Genomic DNA, 25,467 nt, shown 5'->3' with positions numbered 1-25,467 from the left:
ACACTCCAAGCAAATCATATGGAGCCCAGTGCCACAAACATAAAGACCATTTTAGTGAGAGAGGATTTCCTGTGACTACAAGTATCTGAAAGACTCCCAAGACTTTCAAGCAGAAGATGGATACTCAATAATTCCTCATACTAGGAGTCCCATGCTCATTTGTTCAAGAATCCCAGTCATCTTGGCTTTATTTGTAAAGTAGGAGATGCGTGTGTCCCTGCCTAGCTCTCCAAATGCAAGGTTGCAGGTCTCTAAAGGATTCTCTTTTGCCTCCAACCCATTCCCTGATGGGAGCCTGGCCCAATCTCTTGGGAAAAATGTCAACTATCAATCATGAGATGTTTAGAAGCTCACGGTCTGCTATTTTCCCAAAAAGATGTAGCCTAGGACAAAAACAATTTCTTCACATGGTGGCGCCAAAAAGAGATTGGAATGGAGGTCTGACGAGCAGGGCTGTCTGGGAGTCATCACCACAACTAGGCATTTCCTGTGGGCCTTCGTTTGGCATGGGAATTCTCATGCTAACGTCTTGCAAAGAGAGACCTTCCTCTCCACCACGCCCCCCCCCCGAGGCAGTTATTAACTGCCCCTCCCCAGCTGATGGAAAGTTCTGGTTTTGTGATTAGTCAGCTCAATCTCAAAACCTGGCTAATTTTACCTCCAAAATTAAACAGATTCATTGACAAGATTAGGGTCCCCAAATAATATTATAGTGGTTTTTTTTGTTTTGTTTTGTTTTTGGTAACAACATGTTGGTGTTTGACTGTGTATTTTAAATTAGAGTTATTTATGTAAAAAGAAGAAAGTTATCTGAATCTATGATGTATGAAATGATCTTTGAGCTACTTTGCTGTAGTGTTTGGTCCAAATGCATGTCCTTCTACCTGTGTCTGTCTGTCTGTCTGTGTGTCTGTCTGTCTGGTGAGGATAGCTGTAGAGTGAGTAAGGAAAGGGTTGATCCATCTGAAGAGCTCTGCATTCATCACAGCTTGCCCACCAGACCAAGAGGGTCACATTCTCTCCTTAAAGAAAACAGACCTTAGATGAACATATGAGAATTCAAGGTTAAGTTCACAATTCATGGCACAGACTAGGTGCTCAACATATGCCAGCCTCTTTTCTTTTCCTTAGATGCCAACCTCATAGCATCACTCTTAGTAGTAGATCATTCCCTAAAGACAAATTTCATATATTCTGCACCCTCTTACAAGGAGGCCTTCTTGACAGCTGTCACCTGGTCCTCAGATAATAATTGTATAAGTTGTTCTTCAATAACGAGTTTCACATAAAGGGATCCCAGGCCCTCACCCCCCTCATCTGTCCTTGCAACTCTCAAATTTCCTTCTTTTAGAAAGCTGCCTGGGTGAAGAATACTCCAGTGGACAACTGTCATTCTGTGATGTCCATGGAGTCAGGGAGAGCAACATCCTGAAAGCCACTGAACCTTGGGGATCTTGGGGATATAGTCATTAGGCTCTGTCCAGGTCCTCAGCCTTTCACGTGATAGAGCACAATTGCTCCTAAGGAATTCATGGGTAAAACATTTTCCACATTTATCCCTCTGAAAGGCTATGTTATATGTGACAACATTCCAATTTTGAGGCACGACTTGTGCCAATCCACACAGGCAATTAGAGCTGACACATTCCATGGGCTATGGGTCAAGTGCTGAAAGAAACCCACAAAGGAAAACTTTACCAAAGGAATCCACCAAAGGCATGGTTAGGGGTTCAGAGTGCTGGGCTCCTCTACTGTCTTAGTTGTTCCTTTTGCCTAACCCCTATCCCATGAGTGGTGGCTTGCTGGATGTGTGGACTACATCTCAGTGTGATTGATAGTCATGGGGCAATATCGCCATGGTCCATCGAAGCTGCACCTGCAGAGCATGGAGATGCTGAAGAAGGAGTCAGTTAAACATGTTACGTCATGGCCGGAAGAGGTGGCGCCCACCTGCTGCCAGGGAAGGTGGCACACATCCACCATCCTAGTATGTGGGAGATTGAGATAGGACAGTCTTAAATTTGTTAATTTTTAAAGATATTCAAATTTAAAAGCAAATCATGTTTTGCTTGGACAGCTTGAAGAAGGCATGAGGAATGTTTATGAGCAGAGCATCTGTGTCTCAGATACAATGTAAAATACAATCTCTGCATGTTCTTGGCCCATAGATTATCTTGGCTTCACCAGGGCTGAATTTTCTAGTTGCCCTGAGCAGGTCTTGAGTCTTCATGAGCAAGTAGAATTTTCTTCTCCTTCCTCCTCTGCGGTCACTGAGGCTCTGTTCTGTTACTCTTTCACTGAAAAAATCTGTCGTCTGCAGTATAGGCAAGGCATAGACAGAAAAGAAAAAAAAAAGGAAAATCAGAGTACTGATTTTCTAGTACTGATTGTCAAGGTTCCAATTAGATGATTCTTAACAAAGAGTCTGGCTTCACTGTTCTTTATTCATAATTCCTTTTATACCTCCACAATACTTCTTTCCTATACTCCCCTCACAACTTGATCATACCTATTCATCTCCCTTCTTCTTTCCCAGGTTTGTCTCTTAGGGAATAATGCAATTATGAAAATGAATAATTCTTGGTTTCATTAAGTGCTCCCTGTGCTGTGTATGGACCTGAGTTCAGATTCCCCAACACCCCCAAATCTAAGTGAAGCATCAGGTTCCTGTTATTCTAGACAGGAAGCTCTCTAAGGCTTGCCGTCTCTCAGATCTACCTAACACCCTCCAGGCTCAGTGAGAGAACTGGTCTCAAAAACAAAAACGAAGAAAAAAAATGTCACAAATCCCAATTATATAACAATAGAATGAAAATATAAGCAATAAATAATAATAATAATAATGATATTGATAATATAATGTAGATAGTTATTGAGAAAGACAACCAACATTGATGTCTGGCCTCCACATATATGTACACGTACATGGATGCACACTTGCACACTCATTCATGGATACACACACAGACACCCATAAAAAGTTAGCAATTCTTTGCTGTGAGACATATGGTAACCTCTGTATATAGAAGGGCAATACTGAGTTTGATTTATACAGCTGTAAAACAAGGAAAAAAAACATATCTTGGACTATGTACAGACGTCTACAAAAGAGCTATCACAATTCCTGTCACACCACGAGGAAAAGGCATCAATAAACAATGGCCTACATGGAATGACACACTGTGACCTTGATTCCTTTTCCCAAAGGATGTAGCTGGAAAGATTCTGGCCTCAAACCCAGAAGATGTTACCTATATCCTGGCTTTGGCTGAGATGCTTAAACAGTTACATGAGCTCCACAGATTCAGCTCTCAAATTCTATAAGATGCTTGCTGCATGTCTGTCTCAAACATTCTAATATCTGTATTTTAAAAAGTACAATGAAATGAATAAAATGAATTTTAGATATGGTATATCAAAATAATTATCACTTTAAAATCACACACATATATATATATACATATACATACATATATATGGAGAGAGAGAGAGAGAGAGAGAGAGAGAGAGAGAGCTTGCTTGATTACTGAGAAATCTTAAACTTGTTTAAGAGTCCTGTCTTTAAGATTTGCTGTGTACGCTATAGGTTGTAATATTGCAACCCAAGTGGCTATACCGCTTGTGCCCTCCCACCACATGTTGGTGGTGGCTAATGGATCAGCTAGCACTCCATTGCTGCTACTGAAAAAGTGAAACAGTTACATAGAAATATTAGTGAAGAATATAAAGTTTCTGAGCTGACTGTGTTTGCTATAGCTTTTGACAAGCTGATACAAACAAGAACCATCTGGGTAGAGGGAACCATAATTGCTTCCATCAGACAAGTCTGTGGAGCATTTTCTTTATTAATGATTGATGTGAGCAGGCCAACCCACCATGGGCAGTGCCACCCCTGGGCAGGTGGTCCTGGCTGAATAAGAAAGCAGGTTGTACAAGCTATGGGGAGCAAGCCAATGAGCAGTGCTTCTCTATGGCTTCTGCTTCAGTTCCTGCCTCTTTGGTTCCTGCCTTGATCTCCCTGGCCTGACTTCTCAGGGATGATCTGTGGTCCAGACGTGAAAGATGAACTCACCGGTCCCTCATTCGTCTCCAAGCTGTTTTGGGTCATGGCATTTATCACAACAACAGAGAAGCACACTAAGACACTGGGGAGAGTCCTGTAAAGTCAAGGTCAGTCTGAGTTACGATGAGTTCCAGGACAGTTGTGTCTATATAGATGTTCTGTCTTAAACCAAACCAAACACAATTCATGAGTCAATTGGCTTAAGTCACACAGGTCTTAGGAGAAGCTAAGAACACACCACGAAGCAGGCAATGGTCCTTGAGTCTGTGTCTTCATGTACTATGCAAGCCAGCACAAAGACATATGAAACATCGCAGGCCACATCTCCATGTCTGTCGAAAAGGAGCAACCATGCTTCTGCACTACTGTTTCTTCATGTGTCCATGCAATAGACATGTGTTACTAGTATACAATAGCTCCTTTTATTCAACGGATAAGCAATCTAAGACCAATAAGCAATGCGCAGAGCTTGGCGGGGTTAAATATAAACCAAAGGCCCTTTCTCTGACAAGTCATCAGAGTGCTAGCATGTGTCTGCAGTTTAGAACCTGGATGGTGGTAACTAGTGGCTGGAAGACTTTCTTAAAAGAGGACTCCCAGGAAGAAAGTGTGTGGCACTTAGGCAGGTGTCCAGCATGGCAGCTTAGACATAGGTATAGGAATGGTACTAGATGAAACAGCAGGCCACACCTCCACGTCTGTGAAAAGTAGCAGCTGTATTTCTTTAATACTGTTCCTGCAGATGCCCATGCAATAGATATATGTAACCAGTATACTAGTTACTAGTCTACGAGTATGCGCCTAGCATATTTGGGAATAAAATTCAGTTCCTTGTACTGAGTTTCCTCATGGTGGAAAAGACGTCTGGCTCTAGAAACAGTTCAGACCCTGCTTTTAGCTTCAGCTTTGTCTTTCTAAAGTGGATGCATTCACGTCCTTCAGGCTTATGAGTCTTCTCTTCCTCTCCTAGAAGGCTACAGAACAAGGCAGAAGAGCAGCTTGTGATGCCAGGGCAGTAGAGGCGACCCGTGTGCAAAAGGTAAATGTTCTTCTTTGTCACAGGAGGGGGATTCTAACACAGCCATCCTGAGAGCCAGGGGCAGATCTCTGCCTAGTCACAGTAGGGTGCACACATAGCTGTCCGATGACTCACTACCAAATGCTTCCTAAAAGAGACTCCTTAAGTTACCGTAACATTTCAGAACGGTATTTATAGTGCCAATAGAAAAGAGGTGGAGCCAGGGACTTGGAGCCTCTCCACACCCTTGCTTTCCTGCCAGCTAGATCTCTCTGTCAGTTTCCAAACCTTCTTTGTTCCCTGACCGGAGGCAGACACAGCAACAAACAGTCTCCTGATGTCCAAGGGGGGCGTGGCAGGGCTCTACCCTTGCTGCTATCCCACCAACCCCCCCAGCTGGACTCTCCAGTCTGCTCTGCATCTCGATGAAGCTTTTCTCTCTGTTTATTAGCAGTTCAGATGCACTGTCTGGAAATAAGTGGGCAAGCCAGCGGCTGTTTGTTCTGGTGTTCTTCCACTATGAATGATATGTTTTGGTGGCTTTCCATTTGTTACCTAGGATATGACCAAAGGAGGCAGGGGTCTGCTTGAGAGTCCTGGAAGGCTATGAAGGAGGGCTTCCTTGTTGGTAGGATGGGCAAATTGAGTTCTTGATTAACCACTCACTGGCCCCTGCCCAGCAGAGCTCAGTGTCCTCCCAGAACACCAGGACTTCTGCATACATATTCTTATTTTAGCTCTTCCCCAAGGGGCCACATAAATTTATATATCTGTCTACCACTATGCTACGTGATTTTATAGCAATGGCTATATATTAGTATTGCATCCATCACCATTCAACTCACACAAATGGGTGGTTTTGTGAAAAATAAGCATCAGGTTTGCTGCTCAGTGCCTACTGTATCAGATCCATTTTCTCCATCTTAGCTTTGTAACCTTCCAGAGCTGAGCAATACAGTGGCCATTACTTACAGTGGTTACAGATGAGATGGCCGACTCCAGAGACATTAAGTAATGTTCTCTACAATCTCTCTGATTGTAATTGGTGAAGCTAACATTTGCATCTCTGGGGGTCTTACTGTTTACGCTATCCTTCAGTGTCTCCAGACTTCCTTGTGACTGTGACAAGAATGTTTTCCCAGTGTGAATTAAACTAGGAAGATGTGTGTTGTTGTTGTTGTTGTTGTTGTTGCTGCTGTTATAATCAGGTCTCTCAGTGTAGTGCTGACTAGTTTAAACTTCAAATCCTGCACCCACACCCTCAGTGCCTGGACTGCAGAATTACAGGTGTACACCAACGTACCCAGCTTAGAAAACATATTTTTAAAAGAGAGTCGTGGACTACATGAGGCATGAAAGCAGAAAGCTCACCGGGGAGCTGGAGGGAAGCAGTCTGGGAGGGGATGGATTAGGACAAGAATCAGGACATTTACACATTTCTACATAAAAATGCCATAGTAAACTCCATTACTTTGTCTGCTAGCATAAAATAAATACACAGAAGGGCAGTATCTTAAAAAGATAGTGCTCCTCTTTGACAGAGAACACTTGAAGACTTAGTACTCCAAATAAGTTAGTAATTCCATAAAGAGTTTTGAAATGTATTATCATTATGGAAAATTTCAAACAGAAACCAAAGTAATAAGAACAGTACAGTGTTTCCTCCCTGCTACTCCCAACTGTGGCTGGCCTATATCTCTACTTACATTCTGATCCCCCCCCCACTGGATTATTTTGAACGAAATACCAGATTTTGTTTTTTTTTGACTAAGATTTTTTTTTTTTTTTTTTTTTTTTTTTTTACTGGCTAGGGTGCAGTTTCTGGAATATAATCACGCCCAGATGATTTGGATAAAAGGAGCAAGAGAAACTGGTTTCTTCCAAGGCTCAGAACTATACACCCACTGTTCTTTCTAGAGTGGGCTGAGAGTTCATGCTATCTTTAGAGTCCATTAGCTCTTTAGGGGTAGCAGATGTCCTCCTATCTTAGTGCGATGTGGGAGACCTGTTAGACAGTACTCCTGTGTCTGAGTGTCTTAGTTCTTAGATGGTCTCCTGGCATGGGAATACACAAGGACTCCTCTGCTGAGAACTCTGGATCAGCACAAGTAAGGGACACTTTCAAGAGGCATTACTTTATTTTCTGTTATAGATTTCATATGCGATAATGCAAGGAGATGTCACTCTTTTCAGACACTGGACAAACTCTCAAAGACTGGGCATCGATAATGGCATCAGAAAAGAGAATGTCTGCCTTGAGAGCTCAAATCTTGTTGGGAGAAGTAGACACATTTGAATGCTTATAGGGGAGCTTGCACATAGTTAGAAGAAGGTTTGTAGAAAAGCCTCACCTACGCTGGGCTCTCATCGGAAGAAAACGTGTATACTTTTAGTCTTTGTTATGAGGTGAGTTTTTACCATAACTAGGTAATAGCCAGCTGTGTTAGTGCATGCTGGTAATCCTAGAACATAGGAGACTGAGGCAAGAGGATCTGGGTTAGAGAAGTAACTAGTAGGTAAGATGCGGACCATGCATGTGGATTCATCCACAGCTCCAGGCACAATGATGTGAGAAGTACTTCCAGTTTTCTGTGTAGTTGTTTATCAAAGGTTGCTAGCCAGGCAAGGAAACTCACACACACACACACACACACACACACACACACACACATACACACACACACACACATCTCTTTCCTCTGGTTAGCAAATTATATTGGACTGTGGAGTCAACCTCCTACCAATGCAATGAGACACAGTTGCCACCTAAATCAGGAATAAAAGACAGGAGCCATCTTGGCCATAGGGTGTTGCTAGCCTGATTTGTGTTCTGGCTAGTGAACTCTATATTTAAAACAAATCACAAGCCTCCATAAGAACATATTTGTGTGTATCTCTATTTTTCATTCCCAAAACACATGCGCACACACACACCAAACACACACACACACACACACACACACACACACGTACCCCAAAGTGTTTAAGGCCATCTATCCTAGGCTATATAGTTACACTGTCTCAAAAGAGAAATCTAAAAATTGTGAGTGAGTGTGTGTGTGTGTGTGTGTGTGCATCCCCAAGAGTGTGAGCACATGCTACAAAAGGTAGAAAGTATATTAGAGGGGACAGGAAGGCACGTTACTAGGGTGAGAACCATTCTGATATCTGTGGCTTTATATACTTTGGAATCTCAGGTCTAAAAATAACTCTCATTTGGAACTGGTTGTTGTTTATTCGTATCCTGGATTTTCCCATTCTTAAAAATACTCTGACATGCACATAAAGACCATGTTCCAAAGGTCAGTGCTCCTTAATCCTGAAGGGAGTGGCAAGTGAATTCTTTATATATCAGTCTAAGAATAGGGCTTGGCACAAGTCAGGTATAGGCCTTAATGAAAGTGCTTCACTTGCTTATTTTTTTTAAGCCAACCCTTTCAAAAGAAAAGTAAAAACATCCTTAATACTGATCAATAACTTTGAAGAATCCATGCATCAAGATCCTTAATATCGACCAATAACTTCATAGACTCCATGCATCAGAATGGTTTTGTCTCAATAGAGAGGAGAAATACTTCAAGAATCCTTTCCCTTGTGGCATTTCAAATTGGAGGCTAACACAGCATATGGAAACCTCACGAAAGTGAACTCTTTGAGAAGCTGCTAGACCTCCCTCTGATTTTATTTACTTTAAAAAAAAAAAAAAAGAAGAAAACTTGGGAAGATTCTGACTATTTGTTTCTTGTTCAAGAAAAGATAGAAGACCAGAGTCCTGTCCTACCAGCTGCCCAATTGTCAGAATCCCCTTTGTCCTTCTCTTTCCAACAGTGTCTGGCTCCCAGACTTTCTGAATCAGCATTGTTTCTGCCTTGCTGCTTGTTCCTCTGGTGCTGGAGGCCAGGCAAGAGAAATGAAGAAAGGAAGGAAGGAAGGAAGGAAGGAAGGAAAGAAAGAAGGAAGGACGGAAGGAAGGAAGGAAGGAAGGAAGGAAGGAAGGAAGGAAGGAAGGGAGGGAGGGAGGGAGGAAGAGAGAGAGTGAGAGAGAAGGAGGAGAAGAAGGAGGAGAAGGAGGAGGAGGAGGAGGAGCAGGAGCAGGAGCAGGAGCAGGAGCAGGAGCAGGAGCAGGAGCAGGAGGAGGAAGAGGAGGAGGAGGAGGAGGAGGGAGGGCTGGACAGGTTTTGGAGATAGCCCACTGTCCTGCTCTCAGCTCTGAAATCCATCATAAAGAATGACCCTGACTGACACCTCCTGTTTCCTCTCAGTACCTGTCTGCTTGGAGACTTGAAAACAAGCAAAACCAGGAAGCAGCTTACATCTGAACAACTTAGGGAGGTCAAGTAGGGTTCTTTTGCCTTTCTTTGTTTTTTAAAGGATATATTTCTGAGTGACTCACTGGGCTACTCAGACCTCTTAGAACCATTACAAAATGAATCTGGGAGACAAGGAGCCTGCTGAAGCTGTCCCTTCATGCACACAGATGGGGTGCTATACAGCTAGTGGGTCTTTTCACTGTTCCTGCCTCCAGAGTCATAAGCAAAGTGAGTGACAAAGTATTTGGAAGCAACAGTTTCTCCCTGTAAGGCTTGGAGCTTAGTGTCTAAGCCGACCTGTTCCACTAGCACTTGGGGGAAAACCAGAGGCTGTGAATGGTCCTGACTGGGATTTTACCCGAATGAAGCCATGCTGGGAAAAAAAGCTCTGTGGTAAGAGATTTTATGATGAATTGTGAAAACATTGCTGTTTTGAAATGTACCATCTAGCAATATATTCCTGGCACTATGGGTAGCTTTCCACTTCACGGGCAAAAATCTAGCACAGTAAAGAAGGAACTCCAGCCTCCACGTTTGCAGTTCTAATCCCTCCTCTAGGACCTTCAGATGTCTTCAAAAGTATTTACATGTCTCCGTGATAATTAGTTCTCTGCAGACACCTGTTCTCTGTATTTGGAAGAATTTCAAAGGTCTACTTTTGTAAAACTCTGAACTTTTAAAGATTTTAATCACTTTCAAGACATCAATCCAAGTGCGAAACTAGCTACAATTACGTGTTGGGTTACATCAGCCCTAGGCCCACCCGCTTCTTAGATTCCCCAAACAACTCTGCATTTTTGTCTGTTCACTGTTGCCCCTATGTGCTCAACCACCCCCATCCATGACTGTCTGGCTTCTTTCCTTAGGACTGGCAATTCCTCTCTAAGGCTGAGCTGAAAAATTCACTCAGGGGACATCATCTTTACCCAGTTGTTCTCCATGGGACGCTTTCTCTATTTTTGGTCTCCTGACTTGGTAAGGTGCTACCATCTCATAATGCATAGTGAAGACCTCTTCTCTAGAACTGACTGACAGCTCCATCCATAATGCCTGGAAGAGAGATCCCACCTTTACCGAAGGTGGAGCATACGTGGGGTTCCTTCTAATGCTTCTATTAAACTCTTTGTGACTTGGCTTCCTCTCTCCTTGAACCCCTTGTTGTATATGTCATTAAACTACACACTGTAGGGTATTGCTCTTTTGAATTTGTGTGTGTGGCTCTTTCCGAGAACTTGATCTGAGTGTTCAATATTAGCCCTTCATTTTTACATAATTAGTTGCTTCTAACCCAGTGCTATGTACTTAGTGCATAATCACTCAATATATTCCATGTCAATGAGCAATCATTGACTGAAGTCTGATGATGACACACTCTGTTAATGGACAAGCTTTCCTGATAGATTTAGAGACAAGTTAAGGTAAAAAGTCCTTTCTAAGAGTCAGAAATCAAACAGGCATATGGGGGAGAAAACAGCAGGTCTTCTTTTTGATGTTGGTTGTCAATAATCCAGATCCTTCTGAAGCAAATTGTGTGGCCCAGAGAACCAGGGATGCAGGTTATGGCTGAGGTCCATCCATAGAGGAGTGGACAGTACAGGTGGCTCTGGAGCACGTGCCCTGTGAGAAGTTGGGAACCTCATTACATCCTGTCGTGACTCAGATGACATGATTGTCAAGACATTTCCCATCTACTTGTTTGTGTTCCATGCCAATGGACAATGTTCACATGGATCATTCAGCCTCTCAGCTGGGCAGACGGGAATGGATCCAACAGTTCATGCAGAACCGTGGCTTAATCAAGAACATTCAGGACACTGGGCAAGGTTTGGGATTAGACCCTTAATTTCCCACGAACTTACAGTGTGTCACCTCAAGATTCAGACGACATGTGGGGTTCCTGATGAGAGCCATCTGCCCAGCTTCAAATTCTGAGAGTCAAACCTTGGTTTGTGATTGTTGTACAGGACTATTCTTTGAGCCAACCAATCACCATCTTTCAGAGTTCAGCTGTGTCCACTTGGCAAAAAAAAAAAAAAAAAAGGGTGGTGGTGGTGGTGGTGACTATTTACATGGAGCAGCATGTCAACCTCATGAGGGCCATGAAGTGTCACAGCCCTCAGCTGAGTATCCAGGTTCTTCATGTTACTTGTATGTGCACCTCTTTGCTAATTGCACGTGGCCTCTGGGAGAGACTACAGTATATAGGCCAGGGAGGAGTCCGGCAGAGGGGGCTCCATTTATGTTGTTATGGGAAAGCCAGTATCCCTGTTAGGTAAAGACTTTCCAGTGTGGTCTTTTTGGAGAATATATCTATAATTCCAGTCCATCACCTCTTACCTATTCTTGGTAAGGAAGTCCAATAATTCACTGATTTCCCAGAGTAAACTTGGGTTGACTCGATTTATTGTTGGGAACCTCCGAAGGAAGCGTCCATGTTTTTTTCTGTCTCCTTCTGAGAAGGGATTTCAGCAATACTTGGTGTAGTCAGCAAGATGTGAGGACCGTGAAAATGAGTGTGGAAGAACAAGGGTGTTGTCCCTGATGTGGAGGAGATAAGCAACCAAGATAAAGCTGTTTGAAGTGGTTTGCAGAGGAAGTTTTGATATGCTGGCCTGTCTCTATAGCAGATCAGGGATGGAGATCTCAGCAGGCAGCTGCCGAGGCAGCCTGGCTGTTACTATAGGACATAGAATTTCCTATAGTGCAGTGGGGAGACTGCAGGTATAAAGGGGGATTGCAGCAAGAGAGGGATATGTGGCTGGCATCTTTGGTATTGACTCAAATTCATCAGGGAAATGAATCAAAGAAACAGAAATGAAGGTTTTGACCTGCTGGTGTGTATGTGTGTGTGTGTGTGTGTGTGTTTTGTTTTGTTTTTTACTAGGGTCCCAATAGGTGAAGAAGACCCAGGTTAAACCGGTAATATAGAAATTACCCCTGAAATTCCGAACCCTAGATCCTATGGGAGAAGTCAGGTAGAGATGAGGAAAGGACTGGCCTAGAAGTGACCACAGGTGCTCCTCAGGTCCCACCTTTAATGTGCAGTAAGGGAAGGTCCGTGATCTAGCATACTGATGGGGGTCCTAACAATGGTCTGGTACAGGAGACTGGGGTAATCAGAGAATATGCAATCATACAGCTGTCGGAGCTACAGGAGACTTTCAGATAAGCAGAGGGAGCCCCTTGACACTTGGCCCGTGAGGCTGTGGGATGTGGGAGGAGATGGGCTCCTCTGAGTGAGGGCGGGGAGCCAAGAAGCTGAACAAAACCACCACCAATGCCTCCTTGAGACAAAGGCTTTACAATCAACAGCTGTAAGAGTCCCTGAAGGACTGGCTCATCTGAGCCAGTAGGCACATGTAGCTATCTCCAGCTGAGGTCTCCTGAATATTAGGGACCACAATACAACAGAAGAAGGGTAGGCCCTGCTGAGAGAACTGGGGATGCAGGAAGTGGTGTTTGATGCCCAGTGCACAACCTCCAAGGGGATTCTGTTTACTGGGGACCCAAGAAAGAAAGAGACTGGAGCAAGGACTAGGAATCTGGTTCAGCATCCTGGTGGCAGTGGAGAGCCCCTGACTGGTCTGGACCACTGTGAAGACTGTGGAGGTTTAGGTCAAAGTTTGGACCAGTAGCCAAACATTTTGTTATCTTTGTTGGGACAGTAGGTGGTTGTTTAAAATCTCCCTGAGAATGAAGTCTAGCAACAGTGACTGATTTACATAACATTAAAATGGACCTTGCTAGGAAACCGGCGAATGTGCTGACTCTGCCATATTCAAATTCCTCTCCAGCTCTGTGTGTGCATGTGTTCATACACAGAAGCCAGGAGATATCCTGGACCCGGAGTTACAGGTGGGCATGTGAAAGAGCACTCTTAACCCATTCTTAACTGCTAAGCCCTCTTTCCAGCCCTCACATTACTGCGCATTTTAGAATTTAGGCCCCACACAAGATTCTGGGTCTATCCATTTGTTTGTTTGTTTTTTCCATTCACATTTCAGAATATTATTCCTGGAAAAACAACAATGGAGGCGAAACATACAAGGAACTTCTTGTTAGTGAAAAAAATGAGAGTATAAATTGCTTTTAGAGTTTTGCTTTGTTTTAATAGGTCTGGCAGCTCTGTAGCCATTTCATCACTAAAGGAAAGTGTCACAAGTAACTGAGAGCATTTATTAATGTCTGTTTAGGGACAAAGTTAGCCAAAGAGGCCTGTTTTAAGAGACTCCATATTTTACTTTGTTTTCCTGGGAACAGCCAGGACTAATTAGAAGATGCTCACAGCTTGTAGTAGTTAGATCTGAGTGTTTGTTAACAAGCTCTCCTCCGGAAAACGAAGCCGGATCACATCTTAATCTCCCAGTCCACTTCTCTTTCCAGGCCCCATTGCCATCTCTCTGTTTAATTGCAATAATTTGTTTTGTTTAATGTCATTACTGAGCAGAGGAAGTCGAAGTCGGGATAGAAATATCTCAAGTGCTCCACTAATTCGAATCCCAGTCGTGAACGCTGGAGAAAGCATGGTGGCTTCTTACTAAAGAGAAAACAGTCTAGAACAATAGTATGCAGTTTACAAATTCCACCCAACCACTGGACAAATAAGCTACCGAATCACACGAGTCATGTCACAACGAGGCCACAGAGGACCAGCTGCTTTGTAAAGGAGCCTGGGAGCCAGAGGGGGAACTTTGAAGATAAATATTGCCACATGTGAAACGAAAATAAAAATCCCAACAAACCTTAATTGTACATTGCTCCTCTTTTGAATACTGTTTGCCATGGGAATGGAAGGTTTTGCACGTTGACCCATGACTGCTGTAAGCATCCTCTCCAGTGTGGATGATAGAACTAAGAGTCTGCCCATGGACTGTGGAGGTCTCGTAACTCCACTGTGAGATGAGCCTTCCTTTTGTTTTAGCACTCTCTGTTCCCCTCAGCCCCACTGGCATGAGATGGGACATACACCTTGGTCAGTGGGGGTCATCCTCTCTGTACATCAGCCGAAGGGAAATGTGACATGCAGGCTGGCTTCCCAGAGCCATGGTGGTAGATGTCTCCAGAGAGTAAAGCTGACTATATCAGATGGACTCCTGGATTTTGAAGTAGATCCCAAAGCCAACCTTACCTTTACCTTAACTGCGACGCTGAGATTGTCTTGCAGTTGGCATCAATGATAACTCTGCAGTGACCCTTGTCACTGTTGTTACTTTGTACTTTTGCCTTGAGAGTGGCTGCACCTTTTTATTTGCCTTTTTGTTAAGTCATTAGAGAAGTCCCTGGGACTTTAGAGATTTATGCAATAAGGATAGGACTCGCAGGTCATGGTCACCACTGGGAGCTGAGAGACTGAAAGTCTCCTGGAAGACTGGAAAGAAGGTTCTAGGGGCTACTATACAAGCCAGAGAACATAAACTTGGTCTCCAGTGTCCCTGTGAAAAGCCAAATGTAATGTCAGTGCCGGGGATGCAGAGAAAGAAGGGTCTGTGGGTTTTACAGGTCAGCCAGGCAGTCTAGTTAATTAGTGAGCTCTATGTCCAGTGGGAGACTCTGTCTCAAACAACAGGGTGGCAAATGAATAAAGAAGATGCTTGATGCATGTGCACATGTACATGGACACACACACACATACACACACACACAGAGACACACAAAGAGAGAGAGAGAGAGAGAGAGAGAGAGAGAGAGAGAGAGAGAGAGAGATTGATTATCGGAGTCTGACTCTACTTTTAAAAATTACATCTCTGTCAATCCAACCCTGGAGGCCCCTGAGGAAGAGTCCTTCTTTAGTCCACTGTGGCTCAAACAGTGAGGCTCCCATATAAACAATGCCTTTCTGAGGCTGTGCCACACCGTTCTATGCAGCTAAGCTAATTTTCTTAGGACTTATGAGAGAAATGCTTCCTTCACTTTCTCTTCATAGATTCAGGAATCAACTCTGCCTGAATCAAAATGACGTATACATTGCTCAAAACATGATCCAGGGGCTCTCCAGGTGAAAGGTGGAATAAATGTTACTTTTGAGTAGTATCACCATTTACTTCTTATTTTGTTCTCTAAATCTTGAAGAAACAAAGAACTAACAAGAGGCCGAGCTTTGTTTTTGTTTTTGTTTTTGTTTGTTTGTTTTGTTTTACAACATGAGACTACCATGAACAGAAAAATTTTTTTTTGAGAAGTACCTATTTACTTAAATTACACATATTGTAAATTATATGCAATTTGGGAGAGTTTTTCACCAGCCACAGGTTATTATGTCCTGAAGTATATATCAGGTACCCCCTCATTGTCATTTTCTCAGGAGGTCCACAGGTCACAGCTCTCTCATCAAACCTGCCTTAATCTTGAGCTCTAGATGGCTAGATAACACAGTCAGTGCTAGAGGGATGTGCCAGTGACCATCAGCTGCTGTTTCCCTCTGTGGCAAGTCCAATGGCTTTGGCTTGCAATGAGCTCTCTCAGGACTGAGCACCATAATTCCGGTTAATGGAGTAAGACCCATGCATCTGGCTCATAAGCTGTGTGCAGATAGAGGTTCACTGTGCTGAAATGGAAGCCATGTAAATGAATTCAGCTTGTGGCAGATTCCCGAAGCAAAGAGGAGCTGCCCGTGGGCTGTGTACATCCACTCCTCTGGAAGGGACTCACTTCTGCTTGCCAGCCTCTTCCCTCTCAACAGAAATGCACAGCCTTATTATAGGAGGAGGATTATGTAGGGTAAGGAACCCACTGGACATAGATTGTGGATAGTTCTTCATATTATGTTAGTATTTCCCTAAACCCAATAGGCAGAACTCTAAAGTCCCATTCAAAAGAAAACACTAACCAATGGCTCGAGCTCCAAGTGGTGTACCCTATTGTGCTCTTGGCTTGGAATGAGAGAATAGGGAATTAAGGATAATTCTTAAGATTAGTTAGTAGCAATTCTAAGCCTAATTAGATTCAATGAAGAGGTTGTCTAGATGCAGTATGGTTAGTGGAAACCATATCAGAAAATTAATGATAACTAAGTTTGGAGAGGGGGATTATGAAAGGCCCTCTCTGAATGTGTGCCAGTTGAACCATCTCAGCAAAGGAGGATGTAAGGACCAGTGTGCACAGGATGGTTTGTCATATTGACATCTGTCAGTGACTCTCTCCAACTTAACCTGTCCTTGTACTTGGGACTCTAGTACACATGTATGAAGTGGACACAAAAGTAGAGGTGTAAGTCATACATGAGCAGGGCTGGTTAAGCTGATCCACTCTGAGGATCCAGCCTGTGCACCGTACTGAGCAACCCTGAGGCCCCACTCCTCCTGTGCTATTAAATGGTCACTTGGTGACAGACTGTGCTTGGGCCAGTTTGCTCTGTTCTGAGGGATGGCATCAACAATTTGCTATCATCTGAATAGGCTTCAATTCTAGCTGCCTATTTCCCCTCACTTCCTGTAGCGCTTTTGTAATACTGCCATCTACGGACTTAAAGGGTGCTGTAGTCTCTCTTCTTGCTACAAAGCCAGCCATTGTTCCGAACGGTAAGTACAGCATTGGGCTGGTGATGCCCATGAATTTATTGGTCTCTCTGGTCTCCTCATCTCTCTGAAGCAGTTGTCCTTACAGTTCAGTGAGATGGCCTTCTGAAGATTTAGTTCCAGTGTCAACTAGGTATAAATAGCTTGGGAGACTGGAGGAATACACTTTAAGTCACCAACTTATGTATAGTCTTTTTCCTAGTGGCTGGGATTTACTATTCTAGAATTCAAGAGGTACAAATGGGTTCCTTGAGGAGATGAGTCAAGGATAAGGTACATGCTGTGCGAGTGAGAGAGGGTGAGTTCAGAATGGTGGCATCCATGTTAAAGACCGGGTGTGGCAGCTCTCACTTGCACTTGGAGGCAGAGTCAGGAGGATTCCTGTGCCTTGCTGGCCTGCCATTCTAGCCAGTTGATGACCTCCAGGTTCTAGAAGAGACCATGTCTCAGAAAAGTAAGTTGGAGAGCAATAAAGACCCTCACTGTCAATCTCTGACCTCCATAGTAGCATACATAGGCTTATGCACATGCAAGCACACACACACACACACACACACACACACACACACACACACACACACACGAGAGAGAGAGAGAGAGGTATGCAATTAGCTTCTAGTAATAAGCTACTGAAATCTGCTTGGTATCTCTACTTTGCTCACACACACACACACACACGAGAGAGAGAGAGAGAGGTATGCAATTAGCTTCTAGTAATAAGCTACTGAAATCTGCTTGGTATCTCTACTTTGCTGGTCTAGAAGTCTTGGTTTCCGTGGAAACAGACACGCTAATAATTTCATTCCAAGCTACCATAATCATACAACATCAAATATGAATGGCACCCTGTGATTTTCTCCAGTTGGACCCCTAACTTACTAACTTACTATCTGCCTTCAGCTTTAAATGTGTCATAGACAAATGTGTCTAAACCAAGGTTGCTGCCTCCTCTTCCTCCTCCTCCTCCTTCTCTTTCTTTTCTTCTTCCCCACTATTTTTTGGCTCATTTTAATAAAATTGGTGCATGGGATTAAACTTGGGTCATTATGAATGTTAGCCAACTCTAGACCCAAGCTCCATTTGTCTTTTCTCTTACATATCAACTCCCATGTTATATCTTTTCTTTTACCTCTTTGATTAACATATCTAAAATTTCACAGACAGACACCCTGGGTCAATGCCGATGGTGTTATGGGATTTGCATTTCTAGTAGTGAGCACCATCATTGCTAATTAGCACAGTTACTAAATCAGCAGTTTGCTCTTCTTCCCAGGCCTAGTAAAGTTTCCTTTAAATTTGTATAGGACAACATTTTCTTACAAATAGAAAAGGGACAGTGATATCTGTTACTTAGCTAAATTATAATATAAATTTTATAGTTCAAAAATTATTTTTTAAAATCTAAATTGCAAAATTCCAAATTTGTAAAAGTCTGAAGAAAATAAAACATCAAAAAAGACTCTGAACTAAGTAGAAATGTTGGCTTGTCCTGTGTTCTGAAAACCCCTTTAGAGGACTCATGGATGGGTGGACCTGGAATCTCCACAGAGAGAAATGGAGGGTGAGGTGATGTACAAGGGTGCCTCATGCAGGTGGGTGGTGGGTGTCAGGGGTAGCGGGCTTCTTACCTACCTGAGATAGGATTCATGGCAGGCTCTACTTATGACAGGAGCAAACTGAAGATGCCAGTTTCATGTTAGAATTATCTCAGATGCCAAGTCCTGAGTACAAAACAGAGAGATGCTTAGGGTATATGGCTTCCCTTGCATAGACTTGGTGACACACACTCAATTCTGCATGGAAGACACACACACACACAGACATACACACACACAGACATACACACACACACACACACAGACATACACACACACACACACACAGACATACACACACTCACACACACACACAGAAAGGGAAGAAAAATACATAAAGAGAGGGAAAGTAGTAGGAGATGGGGTGGGAGAAACTCAGATGAATACATTCATTTTTAATGGTATCTCAAATCCCTGTTCTGTAGCCTGAAGAGCATTGTTAAAGGGCAAGTAGGCAAATTTGACAGACTCAATGATAGGAGTGATAATGGCTAAGAAAGTCTTTCTCTTCTGTGAAGAGGGAATCTGGGGAGATGAGAGAGTAACCTGCACCTCGTACTTCTCCTTCCCCTCCTCCCTGTGTAAGCCACTTTAGTGTCGAAGTAAAGGGACTTAGAGAAACTTGATAAAGTTTTCCCTCATGCTTGAAATGCACTTACCTTGGGTAACAGGAAATGTGGAGTCTTGTGATGTAGATTGTTCTACCAAATGGCAGTCTTAGCACAGGCTACTTATGTAGATCAGCCTTGCATGTGAGTCATTTCTTCAAGTCTGACCTCAGCAGCCACTGTAGACCTCGGTTCCACACTGCCACTATTAATAAATAATAGTAACAGTTGATTAATGCTTGTATAATAAACCAAATGCCTTTAGATGATATTAAATATAGAATTATTTTTCTCTTTATGAATAGCACTTAAATAATGCCTTTGTGTTTTGGTAGATTACTCCTTGGCAAGAGCAGGCACAATGTTTAACTCAATAGAATTTGGTAGTTGCATAGGACTGCACTCTCACTGAGCCATCCTACCTTGGAGGTTAATTGCTTATTCAGATGAAAATGGTTCTCTTCATTATTGGATTGATGGTGACAGATCTGAGAAGAGTGATAATTCACCCTTGTATTGGGACCATTCAGGGTAAGGAATATATACACTAACAAGAGGAAGCTAATAGCCTGGAGTATTCTGTGGCCCCACAGCAGTCCTCTGTAGATTGGAGAGCTGGGTGTCAGCTAGGGAACTCAGAACAAGATGCTTGTGAGAACAGAGACTGAGAAGCCAGCGGTTGTCCTGGGTCTGAGGGTGAGGGCCTCCAAGGTCCTTGCATCTCACTGCAGCAAGTCTGTCAAAGGCTGAAGAAGCTGGAGTGTGATGTTCGTCTGAATCGGCAGCACAAAACCACATCCACTGGGGAAGAAACTCTTAAACCAGGGCTTGCTTCCCCTTTCTACTTTCTCACGTCACCCGGACCTCCACCCTGTTAGATGGCACTCCTCTCAAGGTGGCTCTCATTCACTCAGTTCTCAGCTAGTCTTCTCTAGAAGCAGCTCATAGGCATGCCCAGAGGTGTCCTTTCCTAGCTCTCCTGACGAATAGTTTTAAGATCTGGTAGAAAATCCAAATTGACGATCACATCATGCCCTCACCTTTCCCCATAATCACTGGATAATTTAGCCACATGGAACAGTTTCACGCTTATTACAACTTTTGTTATTTGGCAGTTGCTGATAGACTAGAGAGTAAAGGTTATGCCAGCATAAACTCTTCAAACTTAGGGGCATGCTTTCTTGGCATTCAACCATCAGCCTGTTCCTGCCTTCCTGCCTTTCCTCCTTGACTTCTGTCCCTTCTGTCCTGCATTTTCCCCATAACAGTGCTTATAACTATAAAATTATAACCATGTATATAATTAGAACTGTATATATATAACTATATAACTATAAACTGTATATAGTTTTGTGTTATATAATATGATCATAATTAATACATATATATGTATTATATACATATTTATGTATATTTATATCACAAGTCAGTGCCCTTTGGCTTGTTAACAGTCTATAGCCATTTTCTAAGGTAACATTGTGTCCTCTCATGGACACAGAATGCTGTAGCCTGCCCCAGCCTTGAGCAGGCTGAATCAGACCTATGCTGTCACTGTGAATAGAACCATCTAGGTCGGACGGCTCCACTTTTTTAGGCAGCCAATTCTTGCTTACACTTGGTAGCAACCCAGCAGTATGCCTCTTCTTTAGTCCCTTGCCTTTCCTTCCCAGCTGAGGTTGACGTCTCTGTGTGGCCCTAGGTAGGGCACTGGAATGGCCTGGAGCTGACAGCCAATGCTCTGAGTTCCCTCAGCTTAACTCTTGCTCTTCTTTGGCATCTCCAGTCAAACCACATTCTTTTCCAACCTCCTTTAGAGATGAACCAGCCTTTACCTTCTTTTCTTCTTCTTTTCCCTTCATAGGTCAGTTCACCTTTCTAGCATCTTCCCTGATTATCTCTGAGAAAGAAACACTACCATTGTCCCTGTTTGGTTTCTGTTATTTCCCATCCAGCATCTTTGGGATGAGATGCCAGTGGCCAGTAACGTGTGTGTGTGTGTGTGTGTGTGTGTGTGTGTGTGTGTGTATCCATTTTTTTCTTGCCCTCTAAGTGAGCATGGATTTTGTGACTGAATTGAGACCTGAAAACAAAGATAGCTAGTTCATAAGGGATGTTTAAGTTCAATGGGAATGACATCATGATTGGGGCAGAAGTCATAGTGAGAAGCAACAGGCTTTGCTTTACTTATTTCCAGCAGGAATTAGAGAGTGGGTAATTACTGAATTTGTACCTCTAATAATACTCAGGTCTAATTTTAGGTGACTTTTTCCTTAGTTGCTATACTGAGTGGGCACACAGCTGTGACACCCACAGAATTCTTTAAAGCAAGATCCTTTATCACCAGGGCCACTTCATACTCTAGCAGCAAATGGAACCTTGTCCTGGCCCCTTCACCCCTCCAAGTGCCCCACCTCCTCCTACCCATGCACTGTGGGAAGCACCCACTTTCCCTCCAGAGGGACAGTTTCATGAGGTCTAACCAAAACTCACCTGAGACAGCTTCCTGGGTGTAGCAGTCTCCCTACAGTCAGCTCCACACACTAGTAAAGGGATCAGGCTTTGGAATCACATCAAAGTGAGACCCAGTTCTAACCTCAGCAACACTAACCTTTGACAAGTGACGAAACCGCATGTGGCCTTGAATTCCTCATGCAAGAAGGCAGGATAATGTAGCAGCACCGTCTCATGAAATTGGCTGTGAGCTCTCAGTGACAGATCATGAAAAGTACCTGGCACCAGCAGACAGTAGCTATTTTTATCTATGATCCATGAGGCAGAGCCTTGCTGTGTTCTCCCCGGTCTGAAATGGAGATGCCCTTACATCATGCTTCCTGGCTAGTCTTAATCACTGGTGTCCTTTGACTCTTACAGGCCCATCACCAGCTTTCTATCAAGTTGCAAGCTGTTAGAACAGTAGCCACAAGAAGGACATAGATGGTCGCTGCAGAATGTGGGGACCGTGGAATTTCACCAGCATTCCTAAATCCATAGTCACTGACATCAGTAGATCTTTCCAGCTAAGCATCATTTTTACCACCTCCGCCCCCTAAGCGCTCCCTCTCTCCCAGAGATGACTAAAATCTTCCGGCATGCTATTCAAGGTTTCTAGGTAGTAGGGGACAGGTGAAAGGTCAGGACTGCTGTCAGGAAAGGCTTCAGGGTGGCATAGCCAGCTATCTTATCCTAAGATTAGCCAGCTATCTTATCCTAAGATTCTGGACTTTGCTAACAGTGTATGTATGCCTTCTTTGAAGGGCATGTACCTTCTAAAGGGAGGAAGGGAAGGAATTATCTGCAGGGATAACTTCTTGTCGTCTGCAGGGCTTCCCTGCAAAGCAGTTCCTCTCTGAAAACAATGTGCTGCATTGTGACAGGCGGCCATGTATGTATGCGACATCTACCTTCCACCTAACAGTTTCCTCCTTCTACAAAGGTCGTGCTTCACAAGTGAGGACTGGTGTCCTGATTTCAGAGTGATGATGGCCATGTAGTTAAAGAGATGATTTGATCTGTCATTGTCAAGGTTTTATGAACACAGATTACATTTGCCCATTTTGGTCTTCCTTAAGATACAGTGTTGAGTTGGCTTGCTTATATCTAGATCTTTAATGCTCTAAGAAATAATAATTAGGATGTTCTATTCTGGGATAACAGTGCTGAAGATCTAGCCCCCCACATTTAAAGTATTCTTGAGCACAATTGTTACTGTACCTATTTAAGAGGAAATTGACCAGGTAATTTAAGACCCTATATGAAGCTGGGTATGGCAGCATATGCCTATACCCCAGAACACTAGAGGAAGAGTCAGAAGATCAAGAATTCAAGGTCATTTTCAGCTATGTTTTGAGTTTGAGGACAACCTGAGCTGTATGGCTTTGTTTTAAACAAAACAAAACAAAACAAAACAAAACAAAACAAAACAAAACAAAACCCAGAACAAAACAAAACTAAAAAGAGTCCATGTTAGTTAATGTTGATCAACATGATGGTACTTTCTCAGAAAATTCCAGAGATACTTGTGGAATGAGTCACTGCCGTTTAGCTCCTTCCATAAATGGCCTTAACCTAGGCAGGCCTCTTCAAACAACTGTGGGGTAGTCCCTAAACAGGCACCAACATCTAACAATTAAGACATTATTTGCAAGTACCCACTGGCACTCTTTTTAGCTACAGTAGGAAAGCTGGAGTCTGAGGAGGTGAAGCTCAGCTGCCAGCCCACAGCTCAGCAGCTGGAGACTGCCCACGATGGTCAGCCTCTGTTCTTACATTGCTACTGACCACCCGAGAGGGAATGTGAGCTGGAAGTGCAGCCCACGGCTTCATTCTAAACCATCTAGTGGCTGCAGTAAGCCAGGGAAACAAGGGCTGGGGAGGGGGCTCACTAGTTAAAGCTTTTGACGCATGAATGCGAGGACAGGAACTTCCTGTCAGGTGAGTGTGACATCCCTCACTGTACTTCTAGTCTTAGAAGGCAGAGACAAAGCTGGCCAGGGAGACCAGCCACATTGTTAAGCTCTGGGTTTAATTGACTCTGCCTCAGTAAATAAGGTAGAAGATGGATGGATTCCTAACGTCAGTCTTGTCCCCCAGCCCACCCCCACCACAGGCACTACATACATGTGCACCCACACAAATGCATGTGCTATACATGCATATATAGACATACCCACATACATACCACATACACAGACACATTAAAAAATGAAAAGAGAGAGAGAAAAAAAGAAAGAGTTGGAATTTTCCTTGGTGCAGACCATTCATACTTCATGGGCTTGTTTGCCACACATTACTAATGGCTCTTGGACTAACCAGCATAGTTTTATATAGGCTTAAAAATATGACTTGTTCCAAAGACCCCCTAGTCTGTCAGAGAGCCAGTACACATTTAGACTGTTATAGATGCCAAGAGTGCTTCCTTACAGTGAACTACAATTGCCATTTATACCTCTTTGCTTTTATCCATTCTCTTTGTGATGGCTACTCTTGATTGTCAACTCCATTGGATCTGGAATAAACTAAAAAACATGCCTTGGGTTAGGATAAGCCAACAAAAAGGATGAGTGGAGAGAGAGAGAGGAGGCCCCCCCACAGCCCCCAGCTTTCTCCCTGCTCCCAGTAGATGTCACCTTCCTGCAGCAGCCTAGGCACAAAGAGATACCAGGAGAAAGCTGCTGCATTTCCCTACCTTGGAAAGAGGGAGCATGAGGCAGTTGTCTCATTCAGAATGATGGATTCCGCAGTCCTTTACTCCCTGTGTAGGAACAAGCCATGGGCCTCTGTTTTAGTAGCCATTGAGTGTTCTTTTACTTATTAAAAATTTAGAAATGATTACCCAGCCATATTGATTGTACAGATTAGTGTGTTTTACTGTGATACTCCTACACAGAGATATCACCATTAGATATCACCATATCCATATCCATTAGATATCACCATATCCACCCACACAGTGTCATCTCCAGCTGTCACCTCCAATGTCCTTCCTCAATCCTCACCCCCCTTTTTGACAATTCTATTCTTCAAACACTTCTCTATGCTTTACTTTTGACTATATTTAAAACATCAGCTCCAGAATAGTCTAGTCTATTCTGGGCAATGGTGTTTTACCCATCTAGATGGGCCATATCTTAAGGAACAAATTCCCTTTGGAATAATATTCTCTCTACTCACTTGTATGTATGAAGTTTGCAAGGCACCAATATTCCATTTCATTCTGGGATTAAATATGTTGATCCAATGTGGCACAGTAGAGGACCAAGCTTGCTGGGGCAGTGCTCAGTCAATGTTCTGGGCCCCTCAGAGTCATCCCATTGTGGGTCACAGTCATTCCACCAGTTCAAAGTCACCAACCAAGGGGTCACTGCAGCTCACATTCCCCTGCTTGCCCTACAGGGCATCATGACTCACCTTGACAACTGTCCTAGCCAACCCAGTTCTCAGCTGTCAGAACAGGAAGCCAGTTTAACATGCCTTGCTTAATTCAGAGAGGTCAGAGTGAACTTGGTTCAGAGCCACAGTTTGCCTTCTCAAGTTTCTGTCACCTTGCATACTCTTCATGGTTTCTCAGAATAATTGACAGTGGTTCCTGGTTCTCATCACTTGACTTCCTCATCCCAAAGGGGCCTTGGGTAAGAAGAGTAGCCCACCTTCCTCCTAATTCAGGGCTAATCTTGTCTGTCCATGTGGACTCTGTGCAATGCATCTGAAGTTACTTCACAAATCTGGCCTTGATTAGACAAATAGCTTAACTTTTTAGTAAAAAAAAATAGCTTATGGAAATGGAATCAAGAGTGTGCTTGTGTGTGTGTGTGTGTGAGTGTGTGTGTGTGTGTGTGTGTGTGTGTGTGTGTGTGTGTGTG

The 25,467-nt window shown here is 43.4% G+C and overlaps 1 long non-coding RNA gene across 4 annotated transcripts; it reads right to left on the bottom strand.

Annotated features, from left to right (window-relative positions):
- Positions 1–30: 30 nt before the first annotated feature.
- LOC110296382 lies at positions 31–21,803 on the bottom strand. Of its 4 annotated transcripts, none has more exons than XR_003835686.1 (4): positions 21,717–21,803; positions 19,160–19,313; positions 18,538–18,626; positions 31–2,314 (listed from the first exon to the last, which is right to left on the bottom strand). It is a non-coding gene; the product is annotated as an uncharacterized LOC110296382 (long non-coding RNA). The 4 variants fall into 4 exon arrangements; XR_002378195.2 differs by lacking the exon at positions 21,717–21,803 and adding an exon at positions 21,599–21,672; XR_003835692.1 differs by lacking the exons at positions 31–2,314; positions 21,717–21,803 and adding exons at positions 4,097–4,157; positions 21,599–21,672.
- Between the last annotated feature and the right edge of the window lie 3,664 nt (positions 21,804–25,467).

This window comes from Mus caroli, chromosome 1, assembly GCF_900094665.2.
Source record: "Mus caroli chromosome 1, CAROLI_EIJ_v1.1, whole genome shotgun sequence".
Lineage (NCBI taxonomy): Eukaryota > Metazoa > Chordata > Mammalia > Rodentia > Muridae > Mus > Mus caroli.
The sequence above is the reverse complement of the archived record's forward strand: the minus strand, read 5'-3'. Positions and strand labels throughout refer to the sequence as shown.